Source organism: Chelonoidis abingdonii, chromosome 2 (genome assembly GCF_003597395.2).
Source record: "Chelonoidis abingdonii isolate Lonesome George chromosome 2, CheloAbing_2.0, whole genome shotgun sequence".
In the NCBI taxonomy this organism is placed as follows: Eukaryota; Metazoa; Chordata; order Testudines; family Testudinidae; genus Chelonoidis; species Chelonoidis abingdonii.
The window spans coordinates 104,002,632-104,023,932 of record NC_133770.1 but is presented as its reverse complement, the minus strand read 5'-3'; the positions used below and the strand labels follow the sequence as shown (position 1 = coordinate 104,023,932).

General features: G+C 40.3%; 1 protein-coding gene across 1 annotated transcript in view; it reads right to left on the bottom strand.

Annotated features, from left to right (window-relative positions):
- Positions 1 to 21,301, bottom strand: part of CNTNAP2 (contactin associated protein 2) — a 2,322,964-nt gene that overhangs the window by 895,003 nt on the left and 1,406,660 nt on the right. The window lies entirely within an intron of this gene.

Genomic DNA, 21,301 nt, shown 5'->3' with positions numbered 1-21,301 from the left:
TCACCACCATTAGTGCAAAATTGAAGTGGAGCTACTGTATTAAAATCCTTAGAGCTGAATTCGTAGTTGCTTCTCACACAGAATAAGCCCTCTATCCAGGTAGGAGTTCTGTGCATCCAGTGACTGCACACTCAGATCTCTGGAATACTAGGGGAAGAAATGAATAGACCCCATTATTTTACTGAATTTCTTTGATCTTAATGGAATGCACTAATGCTTGCATATTTTTTAATACTTTCAACTATAATTGAAGTGAGAGTTTCTTTCATGCAAGCACGAGTAGAATAGAAATATTTTAATTTAATTATCTGGACAGGTCAGTTCACCGATTTGCCATTTGGAATGTAAAAGATGACTTTTGTGGGTTTCCATATTTTATTAAAGACTATTTATTGAGCTGACAGACATTACTAAGTACATGTACAGCATGCATTTCCCACTCCCATTGCTACAAGAAGTCCCTGAATGAATAAATACATAGAACTTGTTTTCATACCAAGGTTATGGCATTTGTTAGAGACAAGATTTAGTAATTTAAAATGTATTAGGGTTGTCAAATGATTAAAAAAATAATCACAATTAATCATGAGATTAAAAACATTAATCATGATTAATCAATTTTAATTGTACTATTAAACAATAACAGAATACCAAGTTAAACGTATTATAAATATTTTTGAATGTTTTTCCTACATTTTCAAATATATTGATTTCAAATACAACACAGAATACAAAGTGTACATTGCTCACTTTATATTATTTTTTAATACAGATATTTGCAATATGAAAAAAGATAAACAAGAGACAGTGCAATCTACAAGGTGAAGCATGAAGGGACATACAAATGTTTGGCACATCCAGCACATAAATACCTTGCAACACCAGCTACAACAGTGCCATGTGAATGCCTGTGCTCACTTTCAGGTGACATTGTAAATAAGTAGCTGGCAGTATTATCTCCTATAAATGTAAACAAACTTGTTTGTCTTAGCATTTGGCTGAACAAGAAGTAGGACTGAGTAGACTTATAGGCTCTAAAGTTTTACATGGTTTTGGTTTTGAGTGCAGTTATGCAATAAAATAATTCTACATTTGTAGGTTACACTTTCATGATAAAGAGATTGCACTACAGTATTTGTATGAGGTGAACTGAAAATAATACTATTTCTTTATCATTTTTACAGTAAAAATATTTTTAATCAAAAATAATAATGTAAAGTGAGCACTGTACACTTTGTATTCTGTGTTGTAACTGAAATAAATATATTTGAAAATGTAGAAAAACCATCCAAAATATTGACAATAAATTGTTTAACAGTGTGATTAACACTTTGATCAATTGCGATTATTTTTTAATTGAATTAATTTGTTTTGAGTTATTCATTTCAGTTAACTGCGATTATTGACAGCCCTAAAATGTATCATTATTAACTAAGTGGAGCTGTATCTTGCCCTATCTATTTAAGGTAATCAGGCCCCAGAAGCCTGACCTGGGCCAACATTCTCACTCCAAAGCCTATAGGTTCACATGTAACTCTACTGATTCAGGCCTATAAATCAATAACTAATTAACCAATATATAAACAGTGCATATTTATAATCTATTTATTGTAGTAAGCAAGAGGAGAGGAGCACCAAGAAGTGCTACTCAGGAAGCTCAACTCCCAGGAGCATTGTGAGAAACTCCAATCCTGCAATGCTTAGAATCTATTTCAGACAGATACTCTAACTGCAGCTCAGCTCCTGTGGAGTCCTGGCCACAGCAACTCTCCAAACTCCACAGGCATCCCAGCCAGGGATCAGGAATAATTTTCAAATGTCAAATATTCCCTGGGGGGCCGGGCCCATTTTTTCACCTGCTGCGTCCGCAGGTTCAGCCGATCACGGCTTCCAGCGGCCACGGTTCGCTACTCCAGGCCAATGAGAGCTGCTGGAAGTGGAGCGGGCCGAGGGAGCTCCCATTGGTCTGGAGCAGCAAACCATGGCCACTGGGAGATGCGATCGGCTGAACCTGCGGATGCAGCAGATAAACAAACCAGCCTGGCCTGCCAGGGGTTTTCCCTGCACAAGCAGCAGAACAAGTTTGGGAACCACTGGTATAGGGAATACGAGTGGCTGAAATGATACATCCTTATTCTCAGTGACTCCCATCTATCAGGAATGCACTTTGTGGCCACGGAGAACTAGGAGTAAGTGAATACAGTGATATTTAATTTAAGCCAGGTACTGAACCACAGGATTAGGAGAAAGTTAAGTGGAAATATTCTCCCTTGTCTCTCACAGACCACACTTCAGCTGTCCAGGCAGACCTAGGCCAATGAAGTTTAAAGAAGAGTGACATCAGAGGAAGTGAGAAGAAATTCAGTTCCAAGACATTCATAAAAATAGTTGCATGCCAAAGATTTATGTGCTGTCAGTAATATGTAGTTACTAAAAAGAAGGAGGTGATTGGGTCAGAGTTAAATTAAGTATGGTTTACGCAGTAAGTTTTAGTAACATTGAATTCTGTATTTATTAAAAGCATTAGGACATTCTTGGGGGAAAAAAAGTCTTAGTAGCATTATAGAGGCAAGTGAATTAATGCTGTCCTTGAAACTTGTGAAAACTTAGCTTAAATTAGTCCTGAGACATCATATCAAAGGAATCAAGGGAAATTAGCTTGATGCTTAGATCTACTATGGTTAGAGCCCAAGCTATACTGCAGAATATTAAAAACACCTGCCTTTGCCTACGACAGCTGACCTTGATTTGACTTAATTGTTTTGGCCTGCAGCACACAATGCTTCAAAGACTGTCACTGCAGTGTTATGTAATCTGGATACTACCATTCAGAGGCAATACTTGACGACACCAGTACAGGCGCAGTACATACTTATTTTGGAATACTTTGTGGCGGAGGTGCTTTGTAATAATTTATAAATTCTTTATGCTGAGCTCGTTATTGAGATGTTTACTGTATGACTATATAGGTTCAGTTTGAGGGGAGCTGTCGGGAAAAACAGGCAGAAAGGAAAAGTGCAGCTCAAGCTAAGTCCCTTGTCAGCAAACTCCTGGGTGTTGTCACAGGACAACACCAGAACTATTAGCTTTGATATCTTTGCCTCTTCTCCAGCCACCCTACAAAACTGGTTTTCACCAGAAAGACAAAAGCCTGGAAACACAGAAGAACAAAAGAACTCTGACAGTTTTAAAAAGGTCTCTCCTCTCTCAAAAGAAGGGAGTGGTTGTTCAGAGAAAAGCAGATTGATGCACAGGCATCTTCTGGGGGAAGTCTGAAGAAGTTAGACTTACCTAGGTTACCATCAGGGGATACCACCAGGGGTGGCTCCAGGCAACAGTGCACCACGCATGTGCCTCGGGCGGCAAGCTGCAGGGGGTGGTCTGCTGGTTGCTGTGAGGGCAGCAGGCAGGCGGCTTTCGGTGGCATGCCTGCAGGAGGTCTGTGAGTCCCGTGGTTTTAGCGGCAATTCGGTGGGTACACTAAAGGCTCGGGACCGGTGGACCTCTCGCAGATGCGTCGCTGAAAGCTGCCTGCCTGCTGTCCTTGGGGCGGCGAAATACATAGAGCTGCCCCTGGATACCACTCAGAGATACCAGAAAGGGGATCAAGGTGCAGCTAGCCCTATAATAGCCTTACCAATGATGGTGTGAAAACAAGCATATAGCATAATTTTATCTCTAGCTATAGCACCTCTTTGGTGCTAACAGTCTCATAAGCAAATAATGTTTGGTCAGGCCAGTCCTTGGAAAATAACTAGTTGTTGCGGGATGTGGTATTGTTGAGGCAATTGGTGGCACTATTTCATTTGAGTCAATAAAAAACTAGTGCATGGCACATAAAAAGCATCGTTTGAGAGGAAACTTTGTTACTGGAGATGCTGTTTTTCAGAGAAGATGGAAAACTGAGTGACAACTTCCAATCATTAAGGACATTGTCCTTATCTTATTATTTTAAATATTTATATAACGATAGCACACAGAGGCCTCATCAGGATCAGCATCCTAATGTGCTAGTACTGTGCATACAGATTTTTACTGAAAAGATATGATGTTAATCCTAGTGTCCTCACTAAATTTCATCTCAGGGAATTATGTTGTGTGTGGCTGAATTCTTCTTTAATTACAGCTAGAAAAGGTACTTCATTTCCTGCTGTAAATTTCTAAGTACATTGCTGTATCCTGTTAAATGGATGCTACATTTCTCACCAGTGGAAGCTACATTTCAGTAATAATAATAATAATAATAATAATTGGAGATATACCAATCTCCTAGAACTGGAAGGAACCTCGAAAAGTCATCGAGTCCAGCCCCCTGCCTTCACTAGCAGGACCAAGTACTGATTTTTGCCCCAGATCCCTAAGTGGCCCCCTCAAGGACTGAACTCACAACCCTGGTTTAGCAGGCCAATGCTCTAACTACTGAGCTATAAGTGATTTTTTTGTTTACCTTCATTTCAACTTGTAAAGAATTCTAAAGGTGCTAGGATAAACATACCACTATTATCAGGCATATTGGATTTCTTTAACCCATTGGAGATTTCTGCTACATACACTTTCTCATATATTCTAATCATTCATCTGGCAGTCTAGAGAATGGCAATATTTTAAGAAATGATTCCATTCATTTCAATTCCAGTCAATCCTGTCGATCACTTGTTTCTAATGGAAAAGACTGAACAGTACAGTGCAATAATGATTAGCTGCAGGGGCACTTCACAAGCAGTTTCAAGGCAAGAGGATTAGCCCAGTGAAAACTACTGTTTATAACAGGGGTAGGCAACCTGTGGCATGCGTGCTGAAGGTGGCACGTGAGCTTTCAGCGGCGCTCATACTGCCCGGGTCCTGGCCACCGGTCCAGGGGACTCTGCATTTTAATTTAATTTTAAATGAAGCTTCTTAAATATTTTTAAAACCTTATTTATTTTACATACAACAATAGTTTAGCTACAGATTGTAGACTTATAGAAAGAGACCTTCTAAAAACAGTACAATGTATTACTGGCACACTAAACCTTAAATTAGAGTGAATAAATGAAGACTTGGTACACCACTTCTGAAAGGTTGCTGACCCCTGGTTTATAACATACTTTCAGTGGCCAGTCCCTAAATGCTTACAGAAATCGGTCCCTTTGCACAACCACATCCAATTCCACACACCGAAGGAGAGGCACACTTTGCCCTTTATGCTTTTATTAAAATGCATTATTTATTTATTCATTCATTCATTCATTCATTTATTCATTCTTTAGTCAGGCTTCTCAGAGATAACGGAAAAAGGGTAGATCAAAGATACTGTGCATTAGCAAACCAGATTAGTGCTTTACTTCATACTGCCTAGCAAACTTAGTCCTTCCGGAATACAAAGAGTATTGTCACAGCTTGAGGGGCGGGGAGGGGGGAAGAGTTGCATTATAAAGTTCATACACAACAGCCAAGTTACAGTAATTATCTTGGTTTTGCAGAGTACATTTATTTTTGTGCATAAGGAACTTGTCACCCTCTGCATATTCATTAAGTCTCTTGCATTAAATGTTGTTTTTAAAATGAGTCCAGTCTAATTTAACTGATAAAAATGTGATTACTAGCCCTCATTACTGTCTAATGTGGCTGGCTAATTACTTCTTACATAGACTGGAAAAACCTTACTACTAATGTGTTGTTAATAACCAGCACTCTCAGCTATGGTCTTTGTGAAGAATGTGTGTTTATACTACATGTGGATATATTTGTCTTCTGAGTGCCCTTCACAAATTACAACTTACGCCTCCTTTCCCATTAAGTATTTTTTCATGAGGAAACATTGTACTTTTGTTAAATGGCTCAGAGTCAGCCTGGAAATTTTGTCTGTGTAAGCAAAGAAAGTTTTGGTCAGGCCAGTTCTTGGGAAATAATCAGGTGCTGCTGGAAGTGGTGTTGGTGAGGAATTAGCTGGCACTATTCTGTGTGTCCAGTTCTCAGAGGTGCCAACACCAAGAAATGAAGGTCACACTAGGTCATATTTGTGAGCACTACAAGAACACAATCAAGTAATTTTTAGAGTGCCAGGGCCTATGCCAGGTTCATGCCAACTTCTGCCAGACTAAATCCAGGTGCAGGACTACTGAGTTGAGGACAACACTGACACTTCTATTTTAGAAGGAATAAGGGTGGGGACAGAATAACCCTAACAAGTGGGCAGGGCTGCCTGGGAAGAGGTTATAGGTAAGGAGACTAACTAAAAGTTCAACAGCCTTTGCCCAGAGGTGACCTAGATAAATACGACATTTCCTCATCTCTGGGTGGGCAGCTAGAACTGGGAGGGTTAATTTATACCTGCCTTGTGTCACCTTCAATGAATCTGTCTCTTATGTGACACATATGTCTTGGCGTTATATGTAGCAGGTATGTCCTGCTTTCACAGTGGAGTATTAAAGAGTATTTTCAACACAGCAGATGGAAGAGCAGCAGTGATGGAATCTTTTATCGGGCGGCTCAAAAAAATTTGAGTTTTGAAGTGTTCTGACAAAAGAGGTTCACTTTTAAAAAAAGTTCTGCAAAGCTTTCCCACTTTTTGACCCGCTATAAACATGTGAGTTTAGACATTTAACATAGGCAAAAAAAAAAAAAAATTTTTTTGTGTGTGTGAAAAGTTGTGAAAAATGCCCTCTTTTTTTGACCGGCTCTAATCTTTTTTAATATTTTTATTTCGTTGCATCATAAAATGAAGGCCACAACCATTTCACATGTTATATTGGGAATGGCAACAAGTACCCATCTTATTTTGCTGCCTTCAATGATAGACTTTTCCTGCCAAGCTTTATACACTCCACTTTAAAACATAGGTTTTAAATTGATATGATCTTTCTGAGTTAGAAAGTGGCAGATGGGATGCTACTCCTACCTCAACCATAGCAATTGCTGAAAGCAATGTATAGCTCCACTCCATCTTCCCCATCACCCTCTGTCTCTTTCACTACCTCTCTTTTCAATACTACTATCAAGTCTGTTTTCCCATATTCTTTCCTCACTTTGTCTGCCTGTGTCTTCTCAACCTGCTGGTTCACTTCTCCTTTTTCAACAAACACTCATGTGGCACGATATTCTTTTTCCCCACCACTATTCCCTATTCACTCAGTAAACACACATACTCTCATACTCTCACATGTCTCTCCAACCATGTTGGAATGGTGCTGATCCCATTAAATACTGATTGGCACCCCTCCCCCCATACTTCCTTCTGAAATTTCAGACCTTTAGGAGGGGAAGAATTGTGTAATACACTCTACCACATTATTTACTCCTCAGGTAGCTCACAAGGACAGAATGACTCACATTCAGTAGCAAAAGATTTCTGCTTTTGGGCAGTTTGGGCATACGTTCCTAAGGTTCATCTACACTACCATAAACATACATGGTTTCAAGAAGAAATTCAGCAAAGAAAAGTGCAAAATACTACACTTAGGAGGAGGAAAATCAAATGCACAGGTACAATATGGAATAGCTAGCTATGCAGCAGGACTACTGAAAAGGTTCTGAGGGATTACATGAGCCAATAATGTCATTCAGTTGTGAAAAAGGCTAATGCCATTCTGGGGGGGTATTAACAGGAGTGAAAGACAGAGGAGGTAATTGTCCAACCACAAGGCTTCAGCTGCAGTACTGTGTCTAGTTTTGGGTGCTACACTTTAAGAAAGATGTGGACAAACTGGAGACAGTCATGACAAGAACAACAGAAGTGATAAATGTTTTGGAAAACCTGACCTATGAGGAAAGGTTAAAAACCTAAGCAAGACAAGTAAGGGGGGAATTTGGTAACAGTGTTCAGATATTTTAATAGCTTTTATAAGGAGGATGGTGAACAATTGTTCTCCATGTTCACTGAAGGTGGGACCAGAAGTAATTGGCTTAATTTGTAGCAAGACAGATTCTGTTAGATATTAGGAAAAACTGTCTAACTATAAGGATAGTTCAGTATTGCCAAGTATAGGTTATCAAGAGAGGTTGTGGAATGCCCATCACTGGAGGTTTTTAAGAACAGGTTGGACAAACACCTGTCAGGTACAGTCTAAGTATACTTGGTCCTGTCTCAGCATGGGTGAGGGAGTAAACTAGTGACCTCTCAAGGTTCCTTCCCAGCCCCACATCTCTATTAAACCACAGTAAAGTCCTTAGTGATGATTTTAAAAACCTAAGGTATTAAAGTCAAACTCCTAAATCCATATTTCGGAATCTAATTAAATGTCCTCATTTTCAAAAATGCTGAACACCCAGTAGCTCCCACTGAATTTAGCAGGTGCTCAGCACTTTTGAAAATCAGGTCACTTATTTAGGTGTCTTTATGCGGGTTTAGAAGACTAACTTTAGGCTCCTAACTTTTGAAAATGGTAGCTATTAGCCCTGTGCAGGATTGACATCCATATTTCTGGGGTTACTTGTCCAAACCATAATGATGGCCATGACTGCTGCTTATCATCTGCAACTACCATTGATTTCCAAGTGACTTTCAGGTGCTTAGCAACTTTCTTCATGAGGCTGGTGTATAATCCATGATGCCATTTCTATAGTTTTAGCATGGCAAAGATTAAAAAAAAAAGGATAACTTCAAAGGTCAGTTTTTGAACATCCTGGCCTTTAAAACAAGACAATGGCATTAAATAACTGTTATGGTTGATTATAAAACAACAACATGTAATTAATAATAATAAATGTTTATAGTGGAGCACCTGGTGCCAGTTTTCCTTAGCACATCTTGATACTCATCAAACTCTTCAGTTTTGGAATGCAATCCCAGTTATCAAGCTGAGAAAGGCAATTTTCCAAAACTGACATTTTGCTCCTTAGCAAACTTTCCTTTTGCTTTGGGGCTGTCAAGTTTTGCTTCTGATGGGCTGTCCATATTATCCTGTCTTCTAGGACCTTCATTTTAAAAATCCTTGATTATAAATCATTACTTGTCTCTAGCCATATGTGAATAAAGTCCATTATAAACCATAAGAATTGCACACAGGACACGTTGGAAAATACTGCTGTGTTCTGGGGAATGTGAGAAAATATGATTTGACCTAAAAGTCATGCTAAGTAACTCAAGACAGCTATTTCCTGTGAGATGTAGTCACACTAAAATGGGATTTTTTTTTTAATTATTTAGGCCCTAAGAAACTGTCATTGCTTTTTATTATCAAATAGGTCTCTTAACTTTATATAAATAGTGGTCCTACAACAGCATAGTAAATGGATTTCAGGGTTAATGTAAAAGAACTTATAATTTACCTGTGTGATGTCACTTGATCTTTGAAATTCAGGGTTAAGTTTAGAGGTGAAAGCAACAAGGGTGATGTCATGGTGGGCATGTGCTCTAGACCACTGGATCAGAAGGGTGAGGCAGATGAGGCTTTCTTCAGACAACAAACTGAAGTTTCCAGATCACAGGCCCTGGTTCTAATTGGGGACCTCAATCACCCTGACATCTGCTGGGAGAGCAATACAGCAGTACACATACAATCCAGGAAGTTTTTGAAGAGTGTTGGGGACAACTTCCTGGTACAAGTGCTGGAGGAACCAACTAGGGGCTGTGCTCCTCTTGACCTGCTGCTTATAGACAGGGAAGAATTGGTAGGGGAAGTAGGAGTGGGTAGCAACCTAGTGACCATGAGATGGTTGAGTTAAGGATCCTGACAAAACGAAGAAAGGAGAGTAGCAAAATATGGACCCTGGACTTCAGAAAAGCAGACTTTGACTCCCTTAGGGAACTGATGGGCAGGATCCCCTGGGAGGCTAGTATGAGGGGGCAAGAAGTCCAGGAGAACTGGCCCTATTTTAAAGAAGCCTTATTGAGGGCACAGGAACAAACCATCCCAATGTGCAGAAAGAATAGCAAATATAGTAGGCGACCAGCTTGACTTGACAGTGAAATCTTCGGTGAGCTTAAACTCAAAAAGGAAGCTTACAAGAAGGGGAAATTTGGACAGATGACTAGGGAGAAGTATAAAAATATTGCTAGAGCATGCAGTGATGTAATCAGGAAAGCCAAGGCACAATTGGAGTTGCAGCTAGTAAGGGATGTGAAGGATAACAAGAAGGGTTTCTACAGGTATGTTAGCAACAAGAAGGTGGTCAGGGAAAGTGTGGAACCTTTACTGAATGGGAGAGGCAACATAGTGACAGATAATGTGGAAAAAGCTGAAGTACTCAATGCTTTTTTGGCCTTGGTCTTCACAGGTCATCTCCCAGACTGCTGCACTGGGCAACACAGCATGGGGAGGAGGTGAGCAGCCTTCAGTGGTGAAAGAACAGGTTAAGGACTGTTTAGAAAAGCTGGACATGCACAAGTCCATGGGTCCAGATCTAATGCATCCAAAGATGCTGAGGGAGTTGGCTGATGTGATTGCAGAGCCACTGGTCTTTATCTTTGAAAATTCGTGGTGATCGGGGGAGGTCCCAGACGATTGGAAAAAGGCAAATATAGTGTCCATCTTTAAAAAAAGGGTAGATAGAGAACCCAGGGAACTACAGACCAGTCCTCCTCACCTCAGTCCCTGGAAAAATCATGAATGGGATTATAATGGCTATCATCATCATCCTGAAGTGCTCGGAAAGAATATATCCGCTCAGGTTTCTGAGGCTGTGGATCGGTCTCCATCTTCTGCTGCTCTTGGGAACTAGGAAATAGTTGGAATAAAACCCTCTTCCGACAAACCCTGGGAAAACCAATTTAATCACCCCCAAGAGTATGAGAAACTGGATCTCTTGTTTAAAGAGCTCATGAGATGGGTCTCTGAAAATGAAAGGGAAAAGAGAGCCTCATTGATTGGGAGGGCATTTTCCCAGGAGAGGTGATATTTAAAAGTTCACAAAGGAGTGTTGAAACTCATGGAACTCTTCTCATGATATCTAGAAAGATTCTGACAGCTATTTCATGAGATTTTGGAAGGTCTGAAAGTTGTCGGTGTAAGAATATGGAGAAAACATTACAGTATTACTGGGAGGTTAAGAGGATTTCACTGATGGGGGTAAGCTTCCCTCAGTCTGTGGCTCCTGCTGTTTTTGAGTGTCTCCCGATGCTTAAGGGGCATAAGTGCCAGACGGCGATCATGCAGTACTGAAGGTTGATCAGTTGGTGACTGTGAGTGATGCGGTACCAGAAGATATTGGGGTCTCTGTCTAGCTGGTACCCTATAAAATTTTCACCAAGGTGACACCAGGGATTCCAATAAGCCCATTGAAAAGGTGGATAGGGAGTCCCCACAGATACTCATAATCCCTGGGATCTAGGACATCTGATGGGATCTGGAAAATCCTCTTCAGAATACTGGCTTAGAGGGATGTGATGGAGTGGTGCCGAAAGAGAGACCTGGACTGAGACCTCAGAGTCCTCAGGACTGAAAGGGGGAGCATGAGACATACGTGTCGGTATCAAACTCTGGAGGTCCGATGGGAATTCAGTCTAGCAGGTTGTCTGTTGCAGGTATTTGAACAGTACTGGACAAGAGGCTTTGACAGAGGTCCATAGCAAGATAGACTCCAGTTCCTTTGGCATGAAAAGGATCTCTAGTGAAAGAAATCTGGAGTGTACTGGAGAGCTATGGTATCCAGAAGTCTGATTTGGAACTGGAGTTTGGAGTGGGATCAGTGCCGAGACGGTGAGTGTGGTATTCCATAGGCTTGTAGAGGAACTTCTCTGACCTCGGAGCTCTGGTGCAAAGAAGATGACTGTATCGAAGCATGAGTAGGAGGCCTGAGTGTATATCAGTGCCAAAAGAGAGACTCTAGACCCTCCAGCAAGTGAGGATCTAAATGGAAAATGATGTGTGATACGAACACAGAGCATTTCAGAATCCTGAAGAACAACTTTTTGTTGTGTGTTTGTACAGCACTGAGCACAGCGGGATTCTGGTTCATGACTGGGCTCTTAGGTGCTATGAAAATACAAATTATAATAAATAATAATAATATCAGGAGGGCAGTAAAAATACAATAACCCTAGGCAAAAGGTTATGGTACAGGCATTAAATGAGGGCCATATACTCAGTACTAAGGGAACAGCAGATATAAACTAGAAGGGTGCAAACACACATTTCCTGTTCCTCCATTCTGTAATTGAACAGTGATGTCACTTCATTGAAGAAGGGCACTTCGTCTGCATCACTAGCCCATGCTTAACTATCTTCATTATGAAGCAATGGGTGATAATATTTATCAGCTGAAAGGCTATGGGACATAACAGTTTTAGTTCCCACTGGTATTGCTGCTTGGGATACTATATAAAATAAATTCTTCAGTGGTCCCTGAACCTAGAAGTTTATTTCCTGCGAGTCCGTTGCATCAGTTCTGTGAATCTCAAATAAAGTCAGTCAGTGTGACGGGGTACTCTACCCACCACTAGGATGGTATCTCCTCCTGGCCTGTTTGGGGATTATCTTTGCAAGGTCAATGCACTTCCCATTGTTTCATGCCATCACTCTGCCTCTATCTAGAGCCCCGTCTCACTTCATGCGCTGCTGTTGCCTCCTCATGACTCAGCCCTCTGGCCAGGTCATTATATGCATTTCCCCCTTGGGGGTACCAAAGTCTTTTTTCAGCAATCTTAGGCAGTCTTCCCACTCACCATCCCTTGGTGTTATATCCTCAGTGGCTAGTAAGGGAACCCAGACCTGTCCTCTTCTCTGTATTTCAGCTCAGGGACCCTCTAGTCAGTGGCCAAGGTCTATTCCAGAACTTACTACTTTTCTCTGATCCCTTTCCTGACCATTTGGCACTCCTTCCTCCCGGAGAGTAACCGTAGGATACCTGTCTCTGCAGCCCCCAGATACTCCTACTTTCTCTCAGGGAGTGACTACACACTTTCCCAGCAGACCCCTCTACTTCCAATTTCCTGTCCAGCTCTTTCCTCCCCAGCTGGGCTCCCTCCCTGAGTCAGGGGATTGCTTAGCCACCTGCTTCCTCTCAGTTGGGGCCCGCAGAGCTAATTAGCTCCCTTCTCACTATACATTAGCCCTCTCATAGCCAGTGTGGGGTGAATACCCCATCACAGTCAGACTCACCTTTGATGAATGAAGTCATTAAGCAACCTCGTTAAAAAAAAACAACAAAACAACAAATATTGTCCAGGGCGATATGATTAAAAACTGTTCTCCCATGCTTGGCTTCAGGGCCGGCTCCAGGCACCAGTCGAGCAAGCTCGTGCTTGGGGCAGCAGATTCTACGGGGCGGCATTCTGGCCAATCCTAGGGCGGCATGGCTGCTCTATTTTTTTTTGCTTTGCCACTCTGACCGCCCTGCGCCCAGGTGTTTTTTCTGTCTGTTTATTTTTTGCTTTGCCTCCAGGTCCGGCTGCCTTGCGCCATGGGGATTTTGGGGTTTTTTTTGCTTTGCCTCCGGGTCCGGCCACCCTGCACCATGGGGGTTTGGGTTGTTTTTTTTTTTTTTTTGCTTTGCCTCTGGGTCCATCCGCCCCGCACCACAGGTTTTTTGTTTTTGTTTTTTGCCTGGGGTGGTTTGAGTATTGGCCTGCTAAACCCAGGGTTGTGAGTTCAATTCTTGAGGGGGCCACTTAGGGATCTCAGGCAAAAATTGGTCCTGCTAGTGAAGGCAGGGGGCTGGACTCGATGACCTTTCATATGACCAATAGGAGATTGGTATATCTCCAATTATTATTTATTTATTATTTGCCTGGCTTGAAAACAACACAAATGATAATGTAGGAGACACACTCAGCAAAACAGCACTGCAAAATTAACCAACAGTGCCTGTTATGAGCTCTACTGCAGAATAATAAAATAAATACCTCTTCCAGATGCATTTGAAAAGTTCCATCCTGGTTCCAAGCTCGGTCTATGCATTTGCTCCACACTGACCCTCTCGATCTCATACTTATTTGACTTACTGAGTCAGCTAACATGATGCTGACCATGACTTTGCATTTAGTGTAGATAGGGACAGGTTGGGTTCCACACTGTATCAGCCAGTCATCATTATTAAACTCTAGTCCTGGCATGATGTGTACTTGTCTGCACTGATCACAAAGTTGTGGTCAGTATCTTATTAGTCAACTCAGCTCTTCACAGTCATGTTCTAATATAACATTTTGTGATGATCATATGACTCAAGAGATCCTGGAATCCTTAGGCAAGAAGAGCCTAAGTCAGAGAGTGGGTTAAAGTAATAGCCTTTCAGATAGAGAACTGAATTAGAATTATTGCTCAGAAGTCACCGTGGGTATGTCTACACAGCACACTAAGCCCAGACTCAGAGTCAGGTTCAAACCTAAGCCCCTCTTCCAGCCACATAGAAATTAGTCTGATATTGGCCAGAGTCCTGTTGTGACACGAGCTCAGGCATTTTGCAATGTGGATGCAGCTCATGTCTGGGTCACAAGACTTGGGTCTGGAGAGTCTACCATCACTATTCCACAATGACTTGCATGTCTCTGATCTGAGGCCCTACAGCCTAGACTAAAAGTGGTGCTGGAAGTCAGCATGGAGGTGATAATACGTGGAAATCTTGTGAAGCATTTAGTTGCATTATGCCTATGGAATTGCTAATATTATTAGACCCTCACTTTCATGTTCTCAAAAATCATTCAGAGTTATTTTTTCAAAAAAAAAATCAGAATCAAACAGAATGCAGAAATTTGCCTCCTAAAAACAGCATGACCCTCAAAATACAGAAAGTATAAGCAACAGAAATTGTTGAAGTCAGTAGAAAATATAGGAACAATTCTTTCAATTACTCTGTTAATAAGAATTATACATCTACTGTACCAGAGCACATCCAGCATCGTGATTAGTGGAAAATTGCTTGTTAATCACATAGGAATGACTGACTTTCCAATTCAGTTGCATCACAGCTTCTATTGACTAGAAAAAATTCTACTTCAAACCACTGAATACAGTTTATAATAACAATAATCCCTTCAAAAATCTATCATTACTGCACTTAATGACTGCTTTGCTGGAGCATTAAAGGCTTTCAACATCACATCGGTCCATTAGCTGTCAAATCAGTCATCAGCTGCTGGCAGTGGACCATCCTGTAATGATCACTGATTAACCCTTTCATTGAAGAGGTCATCATTGTAAAGAAATGTGTATCTTAACTACAGACTGGGCATACACATTTAAGATTGAAGATTGTACAAATAGCAGTGTTACTATTGTGTCACTTCCCTCCATCCATCAAAACATTTGACAGAGAATAGATCAAAAGATGCTGATTGCTGATGGGTGTTGAAATCATTATTGCAAAATTCTACACACTCACTCACACAGGTGGGTAATAATGCTTTTTCACTAAGGAGTAAACTGTCAGATTTTTTTTTAATTATCCCTTAGTACAAATGAAAAGGGTACGTGTGTATTTGGTGCCAAGTAATGTAAATGTTCATGACCATTCTTCAAGCTTCAGTAAGACTGAAGAAGTTGTTGAATGGGTTGATGAAGAAAGAAGGAGATTCATCAACTGCAGGTAAATCTCACACCTTTCTTTCTGTGTTAAACCAATAGGTACTGGAAAAACAATGAGGAGTCCGGTGGCATCTTAAAGACTAAGAGATTTATTTGGGCATAAGCTTTTGTGGGTTAAAAAACCCACTTCTTCAGATGCATGAAGTGAAAATTACAGATACACACATATATATACTGGCACATGAAGAGAAGAAGGTATCAGGACGTAGACTCTCCTACACCAACCATCTCATTGAAGGTGATGGTATGTGCTCCTCCAGCCCTCTTGTTTTATAAAGAATTTAAACAGATCTGTATAGTGATCTGAATTATGATCCCACTCTGACATCTGACAAACATTGTGCGAATTTGCTTCCTGTAGAAATACAAGCTAGGTCTGTACCCTACTATAATTAACTTTGACATGAAGAAAAACAACTTTCTTTAAATTCATAATATTCTCAGCCAGTCTAGTGTGTGCCCAGTAGTAAAGGGCAAACGAAAGCCTCTCTTCTTCTGAGAAATACCAAAAATTAGAAACGAGTGTGTGTAGGACAGCACATTTGGTTCACCTAATCCTATGGTATATTTGCTGGTGTTTTGGGCAGAAAGGAAAATTGGAATGGAATACTTAGTCCAGTGAGAAACATGGCTAATTTACTACTGAATATTTTTAATGCCCTATATTTTTAAAAGTGAAAATAAAGACACAGGAGCAGCCAGATTACTAGATTAACGAAATAGTTCTAGACCTGAGCATCAGAACTTCCTCCAGAAACACAGGATATCACAGTCAGACACACAGGGAATAACAGTTGGATATTGGTACAACTCTTTTATGCTAAAAAATTTTTTTTTTAAGTGTGTACATCCCAAAACATCATAAACCCACAGAAACGATGCAGAACATGCCCCAAATGAGCAGTAGAAATCTGTTGTTCTCTGTGTGTCTAGCCACAGTTCTGATGTTTTTGTGTTTCCTGTTGGAATTATCATTAAAATAGAAACCCTCAGGGATTACAGTTGTCCAGTTCACCAGAATTTGAAGTACCTTCCAGTATTTTTCATTGCTGTTTGCAATTTCCATGTAAAATACAGCTGGTACCAGATTCCGACCGGGACACTTCTTACCTACATTTTCTTGGATATAGGCAGACAGGAACAGGTTATCCTATGTCTTTGAGGGCAGAGTGGCCATCTTATTTCTATCTGTATTTTTCTGCAGTCATCTAAAACAGTTGTAAAACTTGTCACAATTTTTCTTTAGATGTCCCAAAGATTGGGAGTACCATAGTTTTCCTGGGTGAGATTATTTCATAGCCAAAGAGATCATATTGGCAAGAAATTTTTCTTGATGTGAAATGTCAGCTCTGTGATGTGTTCAGCACAGCCAAACTTTCTCCTGAGATGGACAGTGCTGATCACCAGTCATTCACATTCACTCATTACTTCTCTGGTTAAAACTGAAAGTGCACATTCCTGTGGCAGTCACTACTAGCACTCTCGTTACAGATTCTCCTTCAGCCCTGCTAACATGGGGGCTTTCATGAAGGCATAAATGTAACTTTAGAGGACTGTGGTTTCCATGTGATATACCCTAGAGGATTAGGGACCGAAGGAGAAAAAATGTGTTTAAAAAGAGATAGAAGGAGGTGACTGTCTCATTACATCCACAACCTCTGTTATTTCATTATTGTTATCACTTCAGAAGCAGGACCTCACGAAATTACACATATTATGGTAATTCCACAGTAATTATCTCAAAGTTTCCTAAGAACTGTCAGTGGTTCTTAAGGGAATACAATTGTCTTATCTTGAATTGCTAAGAAAGAATCTCTTATTGTTTATCAGTGAGAGTAAAAATAACAATTTGACATACTGTTGGGGCATAAACACAAGCAATAAATATAATAATGAGAGAAAAAAGTTTTATTTATCTTTTACATCATTTGCACTCCGTTAGCTCCTTCTATCTTAGATTCACAAAGTACTTTACCATCAATGAATTTAACTTTGCAAGACTGCTGTAAAGTAGAGAAGTGTTAAAGTGAAACTGGTGCACAAAGATTAAGACCTATGTTTATAAAGGTGTCCATTCATTTTGGATGCTTCATTTGGGACACAGAGGACATACTTTTCAGAGGCATCGATTTCAGCTGGAGTTGTAAATGCTCAGCCCCTCTGCTTTGTCTGATGTTGGCCAGCTAAAACCTATGACACCCAAAAATAGCGAACACTTTTGAAAATTCAGGCCAAGGTGACCAACCTAAGGTGATGTAAGAAGTTTGTAGCAGAGATAACAAAAAAACCCAGGGCCAAAATTTTCAAACCTAAGTGGCCTTAAGTTAGGTTCCTAAATATAGGGCCTGATTTTCAGAGTTGCTGAGCACCTACAAATCCCATTTGATTTAAAGAGAGCTTGAGGTGCTAAATAGCTTTGAATAGTAGGCCACTTACGATTATTTTCTTAAATACATACTTAGGAGCCTAACTTTTATGTACCTATGGTTTGAAACCCTTGGCCCAGGTCTCCTAAGTTAAAAGTGGCTAGGAATGTAATTAACTGTAGCCCACACTGTGATATATTTTGACATACTTCATTCCCCATCTCCCTACAATAGTTCACAAAATGACAGCTATATGCAAAAAGAACAGGAGTACGTGTGTCACCTTAGAGACTAAAAAATTTATTTGAGCATAAGCATACAACATCCGATGAAGTGGGCGGTAGCCCATGAAAACTTATGCTCAATTAAATCTGTTAGTCTCTAAGGTGCCACAAGTACTCCTGTTCTTTTTGTGAATACAGACTAACACGGCTGCTACTCTGAAACCTACAGCTATATGTTATCTTTGATCCATAGCTGATCATTCATAGAAATACCAGGAGCTCCACTGTGAAATGAGATAAGTTTATGACCCTTACATCATAACATGGCACTCTCTACTGGCTGTTGACTATTTTCTGGCCTCTTGACATTTGTCTTCTGTTGAACTGGCTGATACAGCCCTTTACAATGGAGATATGCCTTTGTGACTTCACCCAGGAGACTGACACAAAATTCCTAGGACTTTTTTTTGTAGCTTAGCAAATATCAGAGAACACGGCATAATCTCAAGCAGGAAGACCAGCAACTGATAGGAAAGGTCAGGCTGGAACCATGCTGGATGTACTACCACCAATATCAGAAGAAAGAAAGTAAAGTCCATCCTCTCTTTTTCAGTAGGCGTAGAATGAGACTATGTAGTTTATTCTTTAGGAAAAGCCATTTCCCCCTCCAAACACAGACCATTTAATAGCCATCTCAACTACTTTATTCCTAATTAGTTTACCTTCATTTTCAACTAAACCTTGCTAGAAATAATAAGGCATGTTATAAGAATCATGACCTAAATCCTGACTTATCATCACTCAAGTATAACAAGTAGAAGGTGCAAGAAGCAATTTCCCCATGAAAGCACAAGGGAAGGATCTTAAGAGACCACTAGGAGGGTAGGATGGCTAACATGCCAACTCATGCACCAGTGGGCAGCATGTTCTGTGATACAGAGGACACATTCCATGCTCTTAGCAAGCTAGCACATAAGCTACCATCAGTAGCAAAAAGTAACCAGCAGCAGTAAGAAAGCACAGGTTGACCTGCTGAGCGGAGCAGTAACATGCTTCCTTGTTGTTTTTTGTGTGCAATGGAAGAAAGTCTCAAGTGCCAGCCATATGGCTAATCACCCCTATCCTCCTTTCAGCCCCCAGGGCACTAGGGTAGAATCTGACTATATATATGTTTTATTATGCAGACATTTCTGAGGTGGAAAATGGCAGCAGAAGAACTTAATCTTAATAACAACAATTAGCACTTATCCAGTTTCTATTTAACACTCATAGACTGATCTATAATTGTAAATATATCACCTTCCTTTAATTTATTTATTTTATTACCCTTATCAACAATCCCGCGAGTTAGGTAAGTATAATTATTCCTAATTTATGGATGAGGCACAGATCTGTTAGAGACCTGACCAAGGCCAAACAGCATATTGGTTGGCAGAGTCAACATTAAAACCCAGGCCTTACTGGCTACCAAACTCATGCTTAATACTCTAGAACATGTTGCTTCTCTAATGCAAGGAAGAGAAGAAGCATACCATATCTAACTGAAAGTGAAGGAGGATTTTAAGCCATCAGAATGTAACATTTACTCAAAGACAGTTTTGATTAAGGATCTGTCTCCATGATGGATCACAATAGACTGATTCTAATGGAAGTAAATAAAAAACACGAAGGATACAATTTGGAATGATTTTCTAATTTAGAATTCCTGCTATAAAGGATATTGAGAATCATAATTCAGGCTGAAGATAAAATATTACACACGATAGCATTGCTTTTACATTTGTATGTATGCTGTGCACTTATTTAGCATTGTACTGTAAGGCAAACTGAAGAAAAGGGATTTATTCATATCTTTGAAGGGTACTGTGGATTTTAAGCATCTAGAAAGAAATTTCTTTGAAATTCAAGTACACTAAAAATAATGTTGTGTTGTAGTACTAGATTGGCTCTCAGCATTTGAGAATCAGGGGAATAGAGTTTTAAAGTTGTTCAAACATTAAATGAAATTATCCCTTTCACTTCCTTTTCTACTCTTTCTCCCTAGAAGGATGAATTCAGGCAATACAATATCAGTTCTCAATAGAGGCATCAGAGTATATGAATTACAGCTCTAATATCCTTTATGAACTATAGTAATCTGCTGAGATACATTACTTTAATTATTATCTATTCTGTATACAAGAACTGGCTTTTCTTCCCTGACAGTGGAAAGGAAAGAAGTCTGTTCCTCATTTTTTGGGATGAGAAGGTTTTAGGGGTCAGACCTCCCTTCATCTATACTGCTTTTATAATGTAATTCCACTGACTTCTATGGAATTACTTTTGATGTACACCAGGGTAATGAGAGGAGAATATGGCCCTAGATCTTCTTCCATGGAATTGGAACCAGATATTCTATTCACTCATCTCTCATGCCAGGACTTTAGAAGACAAGGGAGTCCTATAGAGTAACTGTTGATTGCTTTTTCTCCTTTTCCATTTCACAGACTTTCAATGGCTATAGTCTTTCTTGTCACTTGGCAGAAATTTGAACCCAATAAGGAGTGGAAGAGTGATTGGTAGAGACATATAATTCAAATGAGCCCTTCAACTTGTTTGGTAACCCTGACTCAAATGAGCTGCTTCTTATAGGTGGAGACTGCAAATGTACTCTGCTTGCATCTGTAATATACCTTCTTTAGCTCCAGGGCAGCTGCAGACAACTTATGGCATATTCTTACTACTGCAAAATAGGTGAATATGGCTGAAATCCCTTGACTAAATGTTTCCAGTGCAGAAACTTAAAGAAAAAAATAACCTGCAGCTTTTTCAGAGATCATTCACACCCTGCAAATTAGGCACTATTTAAAACAGCTCCTGTTAAATAGTTGCGGAGTTACAGATTATTCAACACATCTACTTTTTTAAGAAGGGTTATCCTCCAAGTTTGTTTCTTTTTATTAATATGTAATATCTGTAGCTATTTGTGGCTGTAGTTGTATTTGTATGTGTGGAGGCTGGTAGGGACAGTGTGCTGGGAGAGAAGCTGAGCTCTGATTGGGGGCGGGGCTTCTCTCACTAGGGGCCCTATAAAGGTAGCCAGCCAGTCAGGCAGCAGCATAGACAGCTGCAGTGGCACAGGAGCCAACAAACAGAGCTGTAAACAGGGGAGTTTGAGTGGGAATTTACAAGGGGAGTTTGGGGGAAGACTAAGAGAGGCAGGCAGAGGAACACAAAGGCTACTGAAGGGAGTGTGAAGTGTTCTAGACGTGTCTTGGTGCTTGTCGGGGGT